The sequence below is a fragment of the Callithrix jacchus genome, chromosome 13, assembly GCF_049354715.1.
Source record: "Callithrix jacchus isolate 240 chromosome 13, calJac240_pri, whole genome shotgun sequence".
Classification (NCBI taxonomy): Eukaryota; Metazoa; Chordata; class Mammalia; order Primates; family Cebidae; genus Callithrix; species Callithrix jacchus.
Window position 1 is genome coordinate 77,694,538 of NC_133514.1, and position 19,719 is coordinate 77,714,256.

General features: G+C 37.1%; 1 protein-coding gene and 1 long non-coding RNA gene across 36 annotated transcripts in view; one reads left to right on the forward strand and one right to left on the reverse strand.

Annotated features, from left to right (window-relative positions):
* DTNA (dystrobrevin alpha) overlaps positions 1–19,719 on the forward strand; it is a 384,739-nt gene that overhangs the window by 116,634 nt on the left and 248,386 nt on the right. The window lies entirely within an intron of this gene.
* The window catches only part of LOC103787628 (uncharacterized), a 34,081-nt gene continuing 30,954 nt past the window's right edge, over positions 16,593–19,719 (reverse strand). Inside the window, exon 3 of the long non-coding RNA XR_004732982.3 lies at positions 16,593–19,102. This is a non-coding gene — a long non-coding RNA (uncharacterized LOC103787628). The remainder of the gene's footprint in view (positions 19,103–19,719) is intronic.

Sequence of the window (19,719 nt, forward strand, 5' to 3'; positions counted from 1 at the left end):
GCAAGTTTTAAATTTTTTAGAGTATGCATCAGAGGAATCTAGACAGAATAGTTAAGCAATACGTCATGCTTGATTACAATGTGTTTATGTCATCAGTTTGTCCTGTTCTTACAACCAAGGTCACTAGTCAAGTACATGAGGAGACTTCTATAGGCTAAGGAAGATTTCACCTGTGAGGCTGTCTATGAGCACTGGGATGAGTCAAACCAACCAAGAACTGCTGTTTCTCTAATGAAAATCTTTTGACATCTAAAAAGACTGAGGTAGGAGAGATTAAGTAACTGTTCAAGACCAGAATAAATCAGTCTAAAGGGAAGTATAAATTTCAAATTTTCTGGTTTAAAGTCCAGAACTCTTTTTAAGATGCTTCTCAGATGTGTCTCATAAATTCTCTGAAACAATGTATTGAGAAATTAAAAAAGGGTAATTGAGCATACAGAGCATTGGAGTGTGGTATGTTGTCAAATTATCTTTTGCGCCAATAGCATATACAGTTTATTTTGAGGTACACGTAAAAAATGTATAGATCCAAAGGGATCTGGGAGGGGGTGCAAAGAACTACATAAATAATAGTGCACGTTTGAAAAGGAAATAACAAAGCTGATAAATCCACTCATTACATAATATGTTGCTTTTTATGCCTTTGAGCTGTTGTCTATTTCTTTCATGATCTGAAACAAGAGTCTTCCTGTAAACTGTACAACTTCAGTATAACTTATTTAGCTTTTTATTCTCATCTCTTAAATTGGGACAATAATAGAGCTACTGTCTAGGATTGTTAAAAAGATTTGATGAGATAATCTATATAAAGAATTCATGAGCTCAGATTATTATGTCTATTACATAATGTCTATGAAAAGTGTTAATTACATAGGGAAAGGCTGATGTCACAATATAACAATACCAATAACCAGGAAACAAATTATATAGTTAATTATAATTATGTGAATATATTAATAGAAAAGGCTAAGAAGGAAGCATCAATTGCAACTACTTTAGATTTTGAGAAACAGGAGATTATTTTATTTCTTACCTTCACCTGTATTGTGTAAATTTTCTATAAAATACATACAACGTATGCCCAGAAAAATATAAAATTTATAAATATAGATCTAAACCCCCCACCAAAATTTCTCTTGGATCTTAACAATTCTTGGATTTCTTTGGAAGGAGCTGGTGTGGTTTTATTTGCTTACAAATCTTTACCTAATACACCAAGGAAATAGTACCACTCAACTCTAGTGCAAATTGCTTCTAGCTTTTTAGACGGGTTCATTTGCCTGTAATGAGAATTGAGCAGGCAGAGAGTGATTGAATCCTGGTCCTAGAAGTTCCTCCAGTCTCAGTTGCTGAGCTCTATACATCTTTATTTGTATGAATTCATTTCTTTCTTCAGAAGTTTTGCCATTCTTAAGCAAAGAATAAGTTCAGAAGAATAATGTATTCTTGAAGGACATGGGGGCGTTTAACTGTGAAAAGTGGTACCCAAGACTCCAGGCATACTCTGCAACACCTCTTTCCTAAGAAATGGAAAGCACCCTGGGGAAGACCCAGAGTGGAGTTGCTCTCAGAAGGAGAACGGGGAAACAAAACAAAACAAAACCGTGTGGGCTCAGGAGTCAAAAATCAGAGAATCTTGGTTTGGGGACCTGGTTCTCCCCTTAGTGGTGTGTGGCCATGGAAGAGCTACTTCACCTCTCTGAAAAATAAGTGAGATGGCAGATACAGCAGGTGTGGAGATGCTGGGCACACACCTCAAAAGCAGCCTCCAGAAGACTCTGCTGGTAGATGGGTCTCAGGCATCTCACTGTGCGGGACATGCAGCACATTGTGTGCTACCTGGGCTGCCACGGAGCTGGGCTGGCAGGCTGGGCCTGCGCTTCACGGGGCTCACTGATGGCTGTGCACCTGCTGCTGCCCAGTCTGTGGGCACCACCCCACCTCACCCAGCTCCTGCTCAACTGCAACTGGCTGATACAGGCCACTGCGCTTGAGCTCACCAAGGCTGTCACATTACCCACACCCAGGGTGGACCTGAGCAACAACGGGGACCTGGCCTACCTGGCCCAACCCCTCCTGGTTGACCTACTCTCCTCGTTCCCCACTATCTATAAGGGCCTGGCCTTGAGCCTAGGGATGGCCGGGGCCACTGCCTGGCCTCCACCTGGAACCCTACAGTGCTGGCTGGGAACCTGAGGCCCAGGCCTGCTGTGCCAGGTGACCCACAGCCCACCCAGCTCACTGCTATTGACTTGTGTTGCTCTCAAGCACATGGGACAGCAGGCAATGGGGGCCAAGGACGTCTCACAGGCCCCTAGGGACCAGTGCAAATGCTCAGCCTGAGATTAATGGGACAGAAGGAGAATAGACTCATAGGAGGCCAGATGGTTAGCCCGGGCTAGAGTCTCTGCATACCCTCAGTGGAAGGGGCCCCAGTATCCACAGTGTGGACCCCATAATAAAGGGTTATGCCCACCTCCATCTTTCTGGAAAAAAATAAAAGAAAAAAACCAGGGAGAGTATTTTCTACCTATGCTGTGATTAGCTATATTGAAAAGCAATAAACAAAGAAAGATTGTCATTAATTTTGCAGGACTTGCACTCATCAGTAAACATTATTACACCTTGACATTTTCAGTGATGTTCAGCTTACCTGTAAGCATTTCCCCACCGATGCACCTTTTGCTCTTGCCTTATAATTATGAAACACTGTACATATAAATCTAAATGAAGATATAATACTCATGAGAATTAGTCATGACCAGGAGAGTTTTCAGTGCATAAATCAATTATGAGTCCACCTTCATGCTATATTCTTATTACTTTTAAGAACAAGTACAGCCATACCTCATTTTATTGCAGTTTGCTTTATTCCCTTCACAGATACTGTATTTTTTTCTTTTTTAAAAATTGACGGTTTATGGCAACCGTGCCTCAACCAAGTCTCTCGGTGCCATTTTCCAACAGTGTGTGCTCATTTCATGTCCCTGTGTCACATTTTAATAATTCCCACAATATTTTGAACTCTTTCATTATTATCATACTGATTATGGTGATCTGCAATTAGTGATCTTTGATGTTGCTATTATAATTGTTTTGGGGTACAATGAACTACACCCATATAAGACAGATAATTTAATCAATCAACGTTTTGTGCGTTCTGACTGCTTCACTGGCCAGCCATTCATCCATTTCTCTCCCTATCCTCCAACCTCCCTATTCCCTGAAACACAGTAATATTGAAATTAGGCCAAGTAATAACCCTACAATGGCTTCTAAGTGTTTAAGTGAAAGGAAGGATCCCATGTCTCTCACATTAAATCAATAATTATAAATGATTAAGTTTAGTAAGGAACACATATTGAAAGCCAAGAACGGCTAAAAGCTAGCCCTCTTGCACAAGTCAGCTAAATTGTAAATGCAAAGGAAAAGGGAAACTTCTTGAAGGAAATTAAAAGCACTACCCAGTAAACCACATGAATGATAAGAAAGTGAAACAGCCTTATTGCTGATATAAAGAAAATTTTACTCATCTGGGAGGAAGATCGAATTTGCCACAACATTCCCTTAAGCCACAGCCTAATGCAGATCAAGGCCCTAACTTCAATTCTGTGAAGGCTGACAGAGGTGAGGAAGCTATAGAAGAGTTGGAAGCTAGGAGATGTTGGTTCATGAGGTTTAAGGAAAGAATCCATCTCCATAACTAACATAACTGAACAAGGTGAAGTACCAAGTAGTAATGTAGAAGCTGCAGCAAGTTATCCTTAAGATCTAGCTAACAAGACTGAGGAAGATAATTCCATTAAGCAATGGATTTTCAGTTTAGACAAAAGTTTTCTATTGGAAGAAGATGCCTTCTAGGATTATCAAGGCTACAGATGCAAAGCCAAAGCTTCTGGAAAGGATTCTCCATCCTAGATGCTATTAAGGATATTTTTGATTCATGGGAGGAGGTCAAAATATCATTAAGAGGAGTTTGGAAGAAGTTGGTTTCAACTCTCATGAATGACTTTGAGGAGTTCAAAACTTCAGTGGAGGAAGTAACAGCAAATGTAATGAAAATAGCAAAAGAAATAGAATTATAAGTAGAGTGACTGAACTGCTTCAATCTTCTGATGGAACTTAAACAGAAGAGGAGCTGGTTCTCATAGATGAGAAAAGGAAGTAGTTTCATGAGATAGAACTTATTCCTGGTCAAGACTCTGTCAACATTGTTGACATGACAAAAAGTGATGTACAGTATTTCATAAATTTAGTTGATAAGGCAGTGACAAGGTTTGAGAGGATTAGCTCCAATTTGGAAAGAAGTTCTACTTTGGGTAAAATGCTATAAATCAGGATTTCACAGTACAGAGAAGTCTTTCATGAAAGGAAGAGTCAGTGGAGGCAGCAAACATCGTTTCCTTATGTATTAAGTTATTCTTGCGTTGCTCTAAAGAAAAACCTGAAGATGGGTAATTTATAAGAAAAGAGGTCTAAATGACTTATAGTTCTACAGGTTGTGCAAGCATGGTGCTGAGACCTGCTTAGCTTCTGGGGAGGCCTCAGGGAGCTTTTACTCATGGGCGAAGGCAAAGCAGGAGCAGGCACAACACATACTGAAAGCAGAAGCAAGAGAAAGAGTGGAGGGGAAGGTGTCACACTCTTTTAAACAACAAAATCTCACAAGAACTCACTATTGCAAGGACAGCACCAAACCATGAGGCATGCGCCCCCATGATCCAAACAGCTCCTACCAGGCCCCACCTCCAGCTTTGGGGATTACATTTCAATGTGAGATTATGGGAGACAAACATCCAAGCTATATCATCCTATTTTTAAAAATTACCATAACCACCCTAACCTTCAGCAATCATTACCCTGATCAGTCAGCTGATATCAGCAACAAGGCAAGACCCTCCATGGGCAAAAAGAGTATAACTCAGTAAAGGCTCAGATGATTGTTGGCATTTTTTGCAGGTACTTTTTTTTTTTAACTTTTAGTTTCAGAAGTAGATGTACAAGTTGGTTTTATAGATACATTATGTGTCATGGGGGTTTGTTGTACAGATTATTTCATCACCCAAGTAATAAGCATACTACTCAATAGGTAACTTTTCAGTCCTCACACTCCTACCTTCCACTCTGAAGTAGACTCTGATATCTATTGTTCCCTTCTTTGTGTCTGTGTATTCAATGTTTAGCTTCCACTTATGAGGGAGAACATGAAATGCTTGGTTCTCTTCTTACATTAGTTCACTTAGGATAATGGCCTCCAGCTCCACTCATGTTGCTGCAAAGAGCGTTATCTCATTCTTTAATATGGCTGCATAGTATTCCATGGAATATGTGTTTCACATTTTCTTTATTCAGTCCACCCTTGATGGACACCTAGGTTGATTTCTTGTATTTGCTATTGTGAATAGTGCTGCAGTTAACATACACGTGCATGTGTCTTTGTAGTAGAACAATTTATATTCCTTTGGGTATATATCCAATAATGGGATTGCTGGATCCAACGGTAGTTCTGTTTTAAGTTGTTTGAGAAATTGCCAAACAGCTTTCCACATGGCTGAACTAATTTATATTCCCACTAGCAATGTATAAGTGCTGCCTTTTCTCTGCAGCTTAGCCAGCATCTGTTATTTTTTAAATTTTACTAATGGGAATACTGACTGGTATGAGATTGTATCTCATTGTGGTTTTGATTTGCATTTCTCTGATATTAGTGATGTTGAGCATTTTTTTTTCATATGCTTGTTGGCTACATATATGTCTTCTTTTGAAAAGTGTCTGTTCATGTCTTTTGCCGACTTTTTAATGGTGTTGTTTGTTTTTTGCTTGTTAATTTAAGTTCCCTATAGATGCTGTATAGTAGATCTTTGTCATATGCATAGTTTGCAAATATTATATACCATTCTATGGGTTGTCTATTTACTCTGCTGATAGTTTCTTTGGCTGTGCGGAAGCTCTTTGGCTTAACTAGATACCATTTGTCAATTTTTGTTTTTGTTTCAATTGTTTTTGCAACTTCATCATAAAATATTTGCCAGGGCCTAGGTCTAAAATGGTATTTCCTAGGTTTTCCTCAAGGGTTTTTAATAGTTTTAGTCTTTACATTTAAGTTTTTAATACATCTTATGTTAATTTTTGTAAATGGTATAAAGAAGGGGTCCAGCTTCAATCTTCTGCATATGGCTAGAGAGTTGTCCCAGCACCACTGATTGAATAGGAAGTATTTTCCCCACTGCTTGTTTTGAAAGGAAGTCCTTTCCCCATTGCTTGTTTTGAAGATCAGATTGCTACAGGTGTACAGCTTTATTTCTGGGCTAGTTGTCCTGTTCCATTGGTTTATATGTCTATGTCTATTTTTGTACCAGTTCCATAGTGGTTTGGTTACTGCAGCTTTGTAGTATGGTTTGAAGTTGGTAATGTAGTACCTCCAGCTTTGTTCTTTTTGCTTAGGATTGCTTTCACTATTCAGGCTCTTTCTGATTCCATATGAATTTTAGATTTTTTAAATTTTGTGAATAATGTCATTTGTAGTTTGATAGGAATAGCTTTGAATCTGTAAATTTCTTTGAGTAACAAGGTCATTTTAACAATATTGATCCTTCCTATCAGTGAGCATTGAATGTTTTTTCATTCGTTTATGTCACCTATGATTTCTTTGAGCAGCATTTGGTAATTGTTATTGTATAGATCGTTCACCTCCCTTGCTAGCTGTATTCTTAGGTATTTTATCTTTTTTGGGCTGTTGTGAATGGAATTGACTTCTTGATTTGTCACTCAGCTTGGATGCTATTGATATGAAGAAATTCTGATTTTTGTTCATTTATTTTGTACCCAGAAAGTTTGATGATGTTGTTTATTATATCTAAAATATTTTGGAAAGAGTCTGTGGGGCTTTCTTGGTACAGGATCGTATCTGCAACCAGGGATAGTGTAACTTCCTCCCTTTCTGTTTAGAAGCCTCCAATGTCATTCTCTCACATGATTGCTTTAACTAGGATTTTTAGTACTATTTTGAATATGCGCAGCGAGGGTGGGCATCCATGTCTTCTGATTCTCAAGAGGAATGCTCCCAGCTTGTACCTGTTCAGTATGATGTAGCCTGTGGGTTTGTCATAAATGGCTCTTACTATTTTAAGACATATTCCTTCAAAGCCCAGCTTGTTGAGGGTTTTTAACACGAAGGAATGCTTTAAATTTTTATCAAAAGCCTTTTCTGCACTTATTGAGATGATCTTGTGGGTTTTGTTTTTAATTCTGTCTATGTGATGAATCACATTTATTGATTTGTGTATGTTGAACCAATCTTGCATCTCAGGGATAAAACCTACTTGATTGTGGTGATTAGCTTTTTGATGTGCTGCTGGATTCAGTTTGCTAGTGTTTCCTTGAGGATTTTTGCATCTATTTTCATCAAGGATATTAGCATGAAGTTTTCTTTTATTGTTATTCCTTTGCCAGGTTTTGGTATCATGATGATGCTAGTTCATAGAATGAATTAGGGAGGGGCTCCCCCTCCTCAGTGTTCTGGAATAGTTTCAGTAATAATGATACTGACTCTTTTACATGTCTTGTAGAAGTCAGCTGTGACAATAAAGTATTTTTAATTAAGGTATCTATGTTATTTTATTAGACATAATGCTATCGCACAATTAAAAGACTGCAGCATAATGTAAACATAACTTATATGTGCACAGGGAAGCCAGAAACTTTGTGTGATTCTTTTATTGTGAAATCTCCTTTGTTATGATGGTTTGACACTTAACACATTGATATCTCTGAGGTATACCTGTATGCACATTTTTAGAGAACTTATTGCACTGCACATTTCCTTCATCTCTTTGATAATATAATTTTCCAACATTATACTGGATCTGGAGAAGCTAATCTCTGGGCTGGGTCACCAAACATTACAGCTCAGAGCAGGCTTAGATATCATCTAGAGAATAGTTCAGATTGTTGATTTTCCAGAAGAGGAAACCAGTCTAGAGAGATTAACTTTGTCCAAGAGCACAAAAGTCAAGAGTCTAACTCAATTCAGTTCTGTTGTGTTAGATCTTGGGACCTTTAAAATATTCATGTCAACCTTTTTTTAAATAATCCTCTATTTTATTTACAGATGCATATTGTATATGCTAAAATTTATATAGAGAGAAAAACTTAAGTCATGTCAATAAATTACTGTGGGTAGAATAGAAAAAAAGCTGGATATAAGTTCTAATGTGTATTCAATACTATCTATAAGATTTTACTTCACAAAACAATTTGAAGCAAATTGATTAACATTACTTACATGTGGGAGGTGGGACAAAAGTGTTTGTTATATCACTTTTAATTTTTTTCACATATTTAAATATTTTGTATAAAACATACAAAGATGATGAGATGGGAACTATGATAAAAATACAGGTATTCAGCAAACACTGTATCCATTTACCTATAAAACTTAACATTTAGCAACTCTGGATAATTATGATTACAAAGAAGAAATATAAAATCATAATTTTTGCAATGTAAATAGGACACCAAACAAATGGAATGTAACACTTAGGGAAATAAGAGGCTATTTGTATATGCATATGATAATCTTATCTTCCATAGTGAAGATTAAGATTCCTGAAGCAAACAGTTGAAAGTAAAGCAACTTCTTCAATTTTTTATTTTTGATTTTATAACTGCAGTATAATTTAGGAACTGATATTTCTTTTTTTTTCTTGTGTGCTTAATGTTTAACATTATGACATATAGCAAAAATGTACAGAACAATGTTCTCATGTAGTAAATACCTATGTAATCACCATGAAGGCCAACAAACAACATTACCAACAGGCCAGAAGCTTTCTTTGTACTCCCTTTCAACCTCTGTTCTACCTCCTTTTCAAGGCAATCACTACCCTGACTTTTGAGGCAATATATTCTTGTTTCTCTTAATTTGTCTGTCTCCTGGTGTGGGGAAAACTTTAGTATGTAAGTATCTTCTTGTGTCCAGCTTCTTTGGTTCAATATACTGTTTACAAGATTCATCATGTTACCCATAACTGTTGCTTGTCCACCATTTTTGACACATATAATAATGATTTGCCAGTCTGTGGCACCTCATTTTATGGAGTTCATCCTGCTTTAATGTTTGTAGGCAATATGACAAAATAATTTTGATGATGAAAATCCAGAGATAGATGGATTAATAATTGTCTGTAAATCATTTTAAATCAATGGTGACTATAAATTACTGTTTCATTCAAACATAGTATCAGATAATTCTGCATACATAGAACAGGCAAGTGGAAGCATGGCCTTCAAAGGGAGAGTAGATAGGTTATAATCCTGTGACTCACTTTACAATCTTCCCAGTCTCCCAGTCATGTTTTATTGTTCCTTTCTGCCTATGTCACTTTTGGGGGATTAGGCCAAACTGTTCCTTTTAGGATGTAGGATTTTTGGTGTCTTTAAGACCTTTGTGTTGCCGATGAAGAAAGAACTTCAAAACAATGTCATGTTGTGATCAAAGAAAACAATTACCTGCAATCTTGACTTAGCATTTTTCATTTTCATAAAAATATTAAGTAAATGACCCTCAATTATGAGGAGAGCCTGTGTTTTTAAAATTTCTTTTCACTCATTCACCATCTACTTTGATTACCAGCCATGTACCAATTATTTTATGAAGTCTGTGGATGCAGTGTCGCCCCCAGGGAGCTTAAAGAGTATAGGGTAAAGGCACATAAAAGCAAATTGTCAATACTTCACATGACAGATAAAATAGGAGCCCTAAAAGTCATTATAGAGGAGGCGGAGGATTAATTCAGGGAAGGATAAATGTGGTGAAAGTTGGAAGATGACTACAAGTATGTCAGGCATATTTGTGTTTGTGAGTGTGTGCAATATGAATGCAAAATAATATTCTGGAAAAAGTAAATATCATTTAAAAAGTACTGGAGGGGCAAGAGTATGATATCTTTCAGTAAATGCAAATGGTTTAGCATTGCTAAAGCCTAAAATGTGTTGTAATGAGTAGTGCAGAATAAGACTGGGCAGATTGGGAGAAGCATCATAAAAGGTCATTAACACTATGTTAAACAGGTTAACATTTATACTGGGTCAATGGAAAACCATTTAAGAATTAAGAGCAGGCAATGGCATAACCAATCTGAATGTTAGAAAAACCACTGTTGCCACGGTCTATAAGAAGGGATGGAGGGCAGGGAACCTCAAACCAGGAAGACCAGCAAAGAAGGAATATACTACAAATTCCAAGCAAGAGAAAGTTAGAGCCTAATGTTCTAAAGGAATCATGGTGATAATGTCAATGAAATAGAAAACGGAGGATAAATTTAAGAGATATTTCATAAGGAGAATCAACATGATTTAAAGATTGGATGGGAGGCCAGGAGGAAAAGAGATGGATGAAGGATGGTTCCCAGGACTCTGACAACAGACTGGTTGGTAATGCCATCCATTGTGATAGAGGATATGGGAAAAGGTTCACGTATGGAAAGGATGAACACCATGGCTTTGGACATTTTGAGTTGGAGGTTTAATGGGATTTCCAAACTGAAATATCCAGTAGTCATTTGGATAAATGGGATGAAATATCTGGTGTAGAGATATTGATTTAAAAGTCATTTGTATATAAATATTTAAAGCTGTGAGCAGTATGAGTTATCACAGAAGCATATCTATCAAAAAGAAAAGAAGGATTGGTAAGAACCCTAGAGAACACTTGTGATTTTGTTTGAGAAAAAGGAATTGTGTCATCAGAAGACATTGAGAAGAATTAGCCAAAGAGGATGGAGGAGTGAAAATAAGGACAGAATGTTTTTACCAAAACCAATGGAAGAATTTTTTTTTTTAATTTTTTATTGGATTATAGGTTTTGGGGTACATGAGCAGAGCATGCAAGACAGTTGCGTAGGTACACACATGGCAGTGTGCTTTGCTTTTCTTCTCCCCTTCACCCACATTTGGCATTTCTCCCCAGGCTACCCCAGTGTTTAGTACTCCCCTTTCTGTGTCCATGTGTTCTCATTTTTCATCACCCACCTATGAGTGAGAATATGTGGTGTTTCATTTTCTGTTCTTGTGTCAGTTTGCTGAGGATGATGTTCTCCAGATTCATCCATGTCCCTACAAACGACACAAACTCATCATTTCTGATTGCTGCATAATATTCCATGGTGTATATGTGCCACATTTTTCTAATCCAGTCTATTATCAATGGGCATTTGGGTTGATTCCAGGTCTTTGCTATTGTAAACAGTGCTGCAATGAACATTCGTGTACATGTGTCCTTATAGTAGAACGATTTATAGTCTTTTGGGTATATACCCAGTAATGGGATTGCTGGGTCAAATGGAATTTCTATTTCTAAGGCCTTGAGGAATCGCCACACTGTCTTCCACAATGGTTGAACTAATTTACACTCCCACCAACAGTGTAAAAGTGTTCCTTTTTCTCCACATCCTCTCCAGCATCTGTTGTCTCCAGATTTTTTTTTTTTAATTTTTTATTGGATTATAGGTTTTGGGGTACATGAGCAGAGCATGCAAGACAGTTGCGTAGGTACACACATGGCAGTGTGCTTTCTTTTCTTCTCCCCTTCACCCACATTTGGCTTTTCTCCCCAGGCTATCCCTCCCCACCTCCCCCTCCCACTGGCCCTCCCCTTTTCCCCCCAATAGACCCCAGTGTTTAGTACTCCCCTTTCTGTGTCCATGTGTTCTCATTTTTCATCACCCACCTATGAGTGAGAATATGCGGTGTTTCATTTTCTGTTCTTGTGTCAGTTTGCTGAGGATGATGTTTTCCAGATTCATCCATGTCCCTACAAACGACACAAACTCATCATTTCTGATTGCTGCATAATATTCCATGGTGTATATGTGCCACATTTTTCCAATCCAGTCTATTATCAATGGGCATTTGGGTTGATTCCAGGTCTTTGCTATTGTAAACAGTGCTGCAATGAACATTCGTGTACATGTGTCCTTATAGTAGAAGGATTTATAGTCTTTTGGATATATACCCAGTAATGGGATTGCTGGGTCAAATGGAATTTCTATTTCTAAGGCCTTGAGGAATCGCCACACTGTCTTCCACAATGGTTGAACTAATTTACACTCCCACCAACAGTGTAAAAGTGTTCCTTTTTCTCCACGTCCTCTCCAGCATCTGTTGTCTCCAGATTTTTTAATGATCGCCATTCTAACTGGCGTGAGATGGTATCTCAATGTGGTTTTGATTTGCATCTCTCTGATGACCAGTGACGATGAGCATTTTTTCATATGATTGTTGGCCTCATATATGTCTTCTTTCGTAAAGTGTCTGTTCATATCCTTTGCCCACTTTTGAATGGGCTTGTTTGTTTTTTTCCTGTAAATCTGCTTGAGTTCTTTGTAAATTCTGGATATCAGCCCTTTGTCAGATGGGTAGACTGCGAAAATTTTTTCCCATTCTGAAGAATTTTTTTAAGGGAGTACTGCCAGTGGTATTATATGAAGCAAACAAGATTAGTAAAGACAGAAGTACCTGTTGGCTTCCCCAGTTTGGAGGTCAGAGACAGTTTTTCTGGGAACAGGTTCAGTATGGTGGTGGGACAAGGATACAGTTTGTACTGGGGTAAGGAGTGAAAGGGAGATGGAGAAGTAGAGACAGTCAACATAAGATTGCTATTTGGGAAATTTGGTGGTGTAGGAAGGTAAATGAGAGATAGCTAAATGGGGAACCAAATTGAAAGACTTTTTTTTAATGTCAATTTTAAATAAGATAGGTTTGAAAATATTTGAATATTCATATCAAAAAAGTTCATGGAAATGGATAATTTGAAGATGCAGAAAGTAGAAAATGATTAACTTACAGAGAATGAAGACAGGAATTCATAGAACAGGTATTTGTGTGAAATACAACTTACTCATTGTATTAGTTTATTCTTGCATTGTACAAAGATATACTTGAGATTGGGTAACATATAAAGGAAAAATCTTTAATTAGCTCACAGTTCTGCAGGATATACAGGAAGCTTAGAGCTTCTGCTTCTGGGGAATCCTCAGGAAAGTTACTATTATGTTAGAAAGTGATGGGGAAGAAGGCACATTTCACATGTCCTTAGAAGGAAGAATAGAGAAAGCAGGGAGGTGCTTTATACTTTTAAACAACCAGATCTCAGAAGAACAGCATGAGGAGGATGGTGCTAAACCATTCATGAGAAACCACCCCCATGATCCAATCACCTCCCACCAGGCCTCACCTCCAACATTGAAGATCCCATTTCAACATGAGATTTGGGTGAGGACACAGATCTAAACCATATCACTTATTACAAACCAAAATGTACATTGCATAGTTAAAAATTTTTTCTAATTAAAAAAAATGTATTTGGAGTAACTGAATTGCTTTGGGAGCTATTGCATAAAATACTATTAAAAACAGCGATTTATTGCAAATTTCAAGTGCTTTTTTTTAATCAGGGGAAAATTGGTAGATACAATGTGAGCCTTCGATCTAGAAAAATCTTCTCTCAGTTCTACATAGTATTTGACACATGATTTCTTAAGGAACATCATATTTAAAAATATATATATTATAAATAAATATGTTATATATACATACATGTATCTGCCGTATCTATGTATATCTTGTATATTACCAATATTATGTATTAAATATATGTTATATATATATAACTAATATATATATAGTGTGTATCCTGCAGAAGATATTTTTAAAAAAACTAAATTCTGTGGGAATTGGTAATGCTTCTTATTAAATAGAGCTGGCCCACTCCCAAGTTCAATGTAGTGTTCATTATTCACAATAGTCAAGATATGGAATCAACCTAAGTGTCCATCAGTGGATGGATGAATGGATAAATGTGGTAAATATCTGCAATATCTACTATATAGCCTTAATACAGAAGGAAATTCTGTCATATGTAACAACGTGGATGAACTTGAAGGACATCATGTTAAGTGAAATAAGCCAGGCACAGAAAGGCAAACACTACCTGATCTCACATATGGAATCTGAAAAAGTTGAATTTATAGAAACTGGAAGTTTCTATAAACTCTCAGTGGTTTATAGAACCAGTGAGAATAGGACAGTAGTTACAAAGGACTGGGGAAGAGATTGGGGAGATGTTGGTCTAAGGATACATTTCAGTTAGAAAGGAGGAATAAGTTCAACAGCTCTATTGTACATCATAGTAACTATAGTTAATAACAGTATATTATATTCTTGAAAACTGATAAGGGAGTAGATATTAGGTATTCATTATAATAAGTACATGAAGTAATGTATATGATAATGATCTCAATTTAACTATTCCACAATGTATACGTATTTCAAAACAACATGTACATAATATAAAATTTATATTTGTCAAATAATAAAGACAAAGTTGAACTCATAGAAGCAGAGAGTAGGACAGTGGTTGTAAGGGATGGGCAGAGGGGAGGAATTGGGAGATATTGGCCAAAGGATACAAAATTTCAATTAGGAAGAGTAATTTTTGGAGATCTATTGGTGACTATAGTTACTAAAAATGTATACTTGAAAATTGCTAAGAGAGTAACTCCTAAATGTTCTCATCACAAAAAAAACAAGTATGTGAGGCAATATATGCTAATTAGCTTGACTTAATCATATAACAATGTATACATATATCAAAACATCACATTGTACACTATAAACATATGCAATTTTTATTTGTCAATGAAACCCTAGTAAAGTAGGGAAATGGAGAGATTGGAAGCCCCCTACATATCTAACTCATGATTTAAACTAGTATGATTTACCATCAGAAGAACAACTTGAATTGTTATCCATAGACCACACTGGTTTAGTAAAAAGTGCTACGGTTTGGTTTACATGACAGTGAGATAGTTAATTTGAAGTGTCAACTTGACTGGATTAAGGAATATGTAGAAACCTGATAAAGCACTATTTTGGGACGTTTCTGTGAGACTGTTTCCAGAGAAGATTAGCATTAGTAGACTGGGTGTGGAAGATCTGCCCTCAATGCAGGCAGGCACCTTGTAATCTGCTAGCAGCCAAGAGAGAACAACAACAGAGACAAGGTGAATATGTTGATGTATGTGCTGGAGCTGGGGTATACTCTTCCTCTCTTGTCCTTGGACAACAACTCCAGGCTCCCTAGCTTTTGGACTTACACTATTCCTCATCCCCCTCTCCACTCCTCTTCTCAGACTTTTGGCCACAGAGTAGAGTTACACCATTGGCTCCCATGGTTCTGAAGCCTTCAGATTGGGCTGAGCCATGTTACCAGCATCCCAAGGTCTGTGGCTTGCAGATGACATGTCATGGAACTTCTCAGCCTCCATAATCATGTGTGCCAATTTGTTTAGTAGATCCTCTCCCATATATCTATATCTGTGTATATCTTTATCTTTATATACCCTATTGGTTCTGTCTCTCTGAAGAAACTTAATACATGTGGGTAACATCAGACTCTCTTAAAAATATAAAAGGTTTTTTTCAAAGAAATACCTTGGGATAATGAACATGGCTATGTGTTCAGGCATATGACACCACCATGGGGCAGATCTCCCAGGGCACCATTCATATGGAATACATTGGAGCTGCATAACTTGATAACCCTGCCAGTGTAGGCTCAAAGTCCAAAAAATTCAGGTTTACCTAAACAAGGAACAAAAATCTGATTCAGGAACCAAGATCTGAGCCTTGAGCAAGAACAGACATACTTTACAAGACTTTTATTTTGGTTATTGAGAGATTGCAATAAACATCAGAAGCAAATCAAGGGAAACTTCATTCATACTGTAGATTTTTGGGTCTTGGAGTTTTGTAGAATTTTCTAACAGAAGTGCCTTTTATAACAAAATGTATAGTTCAAATATTTTCTTGTTTGTGAAAAGTCACTTTATCTTTCTGATCCTCTGATTCTCTATTTAATTTTCACCAATTACTCTCAGAAGCTTAAGGGCAGTGTTCTATTTGGAGAACATTCTAGGCTAGAATCAGTAACTACAATTAGAACCCATAGGAGAAATAAATGAAGACAGGGCTTTCAGGGCTCTTATGTCCTTATACTCATTCACTCATTCATTCAAACAAGTACTTTTGAACAAATGTTATGTGGCAGGCAGTGTGCTATGTCCTGACCATGAGCCTAATGAAGAAACTAAGAGTAGGCTAATGGTACAAGGAATTAAACACATGCTGAGGGAGAAGGCATCATGTAGAGCAAGAAATGCAGTCACACCACTGAATGAGGCATCAGTGTTGTTCTCTGAAGCTGCATTTTAAAAAACTATAATTTGGAAGATCCAAATGTGTTGAAAATTGTCCTTAGAAGCTATTTTAACTTTACACAGATGTGGCACTTTTATAACAGGAAAATGCTCATATTTTCAGCTCAAGTTCTTAAGTCGGGAAAACATGGCAGATGCTTCTGATAAGCATAAGAGATTGACTTGAACTGAATTTTTAATTAAAATTACCAAAAGTCCCGGTGAAATGATTTCCCATGACTGCCCAAGTCCATGATAAGTTCTGCTCACCTCTGAGGAAAGAAATCGTGTTATATTCACATCAAAAGCACAAGAAAAATACAAGGTAATCAGTTATGGATGGATTATGTCATAAAGTTTTCTTGAACAACACAATGAAATTACAATTTTCATTTCACTTTTGCCAGTTGCAGATCAATTAATTCATAAAGATACTGAAGTAAATAAATTAACAATAATGTAAAATTCTGAGAACTGTGTAACACATTGATATATTAACATTTCTGTAGAAAGTACTGCCTATGCTTAATGATACCTGTTATTGCATTTTTGATATAGCAACTGCCCCTTAAATAAAGATGATCTGACAGCACAACTGACTAACTTATATTTAAATCTAGACTTTAACATTATTTTTGAGTAAACAAATTAGGAAAGCAGCAAAGATTCTCTTCTCATATGCCATATGCCAACATAATTTCAAGTATAATCAATGTTAACTCTGGAAATGTTTGTTCCTTAAAAAGATGGCTATTGAGAAGACTGACATGTTAAATAAAGTTGAAATTTAATAGAAACTTAATTAGCAAGTATTGTGAAATTCTTTTTATAAACAATGCCATCTTAGGTACTTTGGAAGATAAAAAGATGAATTAGACAGGATTGTGACTCATCCAGAGCTCACAATACACAGTGGGAAACAGCTGTGATAAGTGCTTTAATAGCTGAATAAACAATATCAAGGCTGAAAGTATTACAGGGAGTGGAGTAATTAATTCCAGTTGGGACACTTTTTTTTTCAGAGTCTTACTTTGTCACGGAGGCTTGAGGGGAATGCAGCAGACTGATCTTGGCTCACTACAACCTCTGCTTTCTAGGTTTAAGTGATTCTCCTGCCTCAGCCTCCTGAAGAGGTAGAATTGCAGGCAGATGTCACTACGCCCAGTTAATTTTTGTATTTTTAGTAGGGATGTGGTTTCACCATGTTGCCCAGGCTGGTCTTGAACTCTTGGCCTCAGGTAGCCCGCCTGCCTCAACTTCCCAAAATGCTGAGATTGTAGGCGTGAGCCACCACACCTGGCCAGGAACACCTTTTAAGTGATGTACGTCAGGTGAAGCATTAGGTACCAGAGGACAATAGTACAAACATACAATGTGGCCCTTTCCTTTGGGGAACTTATCTTCTTGAAAACATAAGATATACATAAAGTGTATGTTGACGTTTATACACATATATATGTACACAAAATAGTATCAAATACACAATTGCATGCAAAAGAAAAAAGTCTTGGATCAGAATGTACAGGCTCTGAGAATTCAGTAGAAGGAGAAGTTGGTATCAACGTGAGAGATTAAGTGACATCTTGGAGAAGGTAGATCATAAGATGGGAGAGGATGTGCTGGAAATATTTGCAAAAGTAGCAGAAGGTAAAACTTGAAATCATGAAAAAATGAAAGACGGAAGAACTGACTATAGCCTATTCCATGAACTACAGAAACTGACCGTCTTCTTTGGGGAAGCTTGGAAGAACTAATTGGTTCCGTTAAGGGTAGGATGGGGGTGTTTCTGTGAATGCCAAGACAAGGAATCTGGACTTGACCTGATAGGAACAGGAAATTCCTGTAAATTGTCAAGCAGCCTAGTGATACATGAAAGCAGCTAGAAAGATTAGGCTTGTGATTATTGCTTTTTGGGGGGAATTGTTTTATATAAAATTTCTCTAAACAGTTTAGAATCTCTAAAGCTTTAGACAGATGTACAATGAATGTTATTACATCAGACACATACCTCTGTATGTGAACTAATGAGTGTGTATACAACCCTAACACTTGTGAAAGTGTTCTATAAAATCTTATAAGTAAAACTTAAAAGAAATCATTTAGTTGGCCTGCTCTACCATAAAGGCACAGATGAAAAACAGAGATAATGGATTAACATTTAGTAAAACAATGTCAGAGAAACCAAAGTGAAAATGCTCCATAGGCCTATCACAGATATTTTAAGAACCTTCAGAAGGTATCCTGAAGTTAAAAAAGAAAAAGGAAATTTACCTTTTGTAAGAATTTTTTTTTTAAAGGGAAATATCTTCAAAAGTTACAAACTGGTCATGACACCTTCAATACCTGAGAAGAGATAGACCCAACAGGTTTCCAGCAACCATTTAATGTAGGTAGTAATCTACATGACCTTATAAAGGGAATATCAGAGCAGACCAGTTCAATTTCCACCCAAAACCGAGTAATAGACCTTAGTGATAAGGAGGCCATAATGTGGCTGAATTTTTGTAATTTTTTTTAATCCCTTTACTTTAAATGTAAGACTTTAGGATCTGCTTCAGCTGGCATTCTTTTTAAGAACCTACACAGATGCAGCCTGGGGGTGTCATGTGTGGACACAGATGATGAGGATTTATATCCAGATATTATTTACTGTTTAAGGGTGTCTCACCATTAATGTGAGCTACAGAAACATTTGTCTGTAGCTGATAAGCTCACTGGTCCAAGGTATGTGCTAATGGCATCAAACTAACAGAAATGCCTTCCAAGTGGACTCACATGCTCCTGGTGTCAGCTGGGCTCACTCCTTCCTATTGACTCACAATGCATGTTTTTGTAGCTAGAAGAACCTGACAAGAAAAAAACAAGATAAATTTGTCATCACCACTAGAAGGAAAAAAAATTCATAAATTCTGCTTAAGCAAAAGTTTATACCTATAGATGAGTCTGGCAAACAGTTGACTCGTTCAAAATATCTACCACTTCAAGAAAGCTGATGATTTAACTGACTTGATCTTTTTTGTGTTCTCTTGGTTAGTCAAACAAAAAAAATTTACCCTTGAAGCCAAGAATATCTGTGTGAGAATGTGTGACAGTTGGGGAACCAAAAATCATTCGCAGTGGTACCTGCATAAAGTGTCTTCACTTACTCTATGACTGAAGTACCCACTGCTCACTTTAACCAAGGATAAATTCTTTCCAACACCCCATGGTTCCTTCCCAGTCTATTCTTCTCAAGGCCCTGTCAATTCCCATAGCATCCTCCCAGCCAATGCCCACATATCCATTCAAGATATTAAGTTTAGGTCCACCAATATCAATAAGCCTTAGAGATCATCGAGAAACATGCTATCTGAAAAGTCCTTTTCAATATCAGAAAATGAAATTATTCTCAGATCTCTGGCCCCATCATCTTTATAATGCTCAGTCTGGGGTTCTTTGCCTCTCTCAGAACATGGTACTCAAC